The sequence below is a fragment of the Schistocerca americana genome, chromosome 3 (genome assembly GCF_021461395.2).
Source record: "Schistocerca americana isolate TAMUIC-IGC-003095 chromosome 3, iqSchAmer2.1, whole genome shotgun sequence".
In the NCBI taxonomy this organism is placed as follows: Eukaryota; Metazoa; Arthropoda; class Insecta; order Orthoptera; family Acrididae; genus Schistocerca; species Schistocerca americana.
Window position 1 is genome coordinate 512411686 of NC_060121.1, and position 684 is coordinate 512412369.

Genomic DNA, 684 nt, shown 5'->3' on the forward strand with positions numbered 1-684 from the left:
ACTAAATAAAACTGTTATTGTGTCTTAAAAGAGGTGCTTATTCCCTAGTCCTATTGAATTCATACAGAGAATGAGGCAGAAATAACTGCAGCATTGTGAATTTAACTTACTGCGTCCGAACAGACCTTGAGGCCCAACGGTACCCACAGGCCGTCGTGTCATCCTCAGCCCACAGGCGTCAGTGGATGCGGGTATGGAGGGGCACGTGGTCAGCACACCGCTCTCCCGGCCGTATGTCAGTTTACGATACCGGAGCCGCCACTTCTCAATCAAGTAGCTCCTCAGTTTGCTTCACAAGGGCTGGGTGCACCCCGCTTGCCAACAGCGCTCGACAGCCCGGATGGTCTCACATCCAAGTACTAGCCCAGTCCGACAGCGCTTAACTTCGGTGATCTGACGGAAACCGGTGTTACCATTTCGGCAAGGCCGTTGGCTTCCAATTTCAAAATTAATAGAAATCTGTCACGGATTGCGCACTGACTGTCGCTCTGAAATCGCCACAGATCCATAACTTACCTTTTGGTTTCTGCACTACAATGGTTGGCATTGCCAGTTAGCAACTAATAATGATGAATATCTGTTTAAGCGATTTACTTCCTGTTTCACTTTGTCCTTTAATGCAAATAGAATGTTGCGTACTTGACAGAATTTTGGCACAGCCGCCAGCTTCAACGTTATGGGCGC

The 684-nt window shown here is 48.4% G+C and overlaps 1 pseudogene; it reads right to left on the reverse strand.

The window, feature by feature from the left end:
* Positions 1 to 316: 316 nt before the first annotated feature.
* LOC124607715 lies at positions 317 to 434 on the reverse strand (annotated as a pseudogene).
* Between the last annotated feature and the right edge of the window lie 250 nt (positions 435 to 684).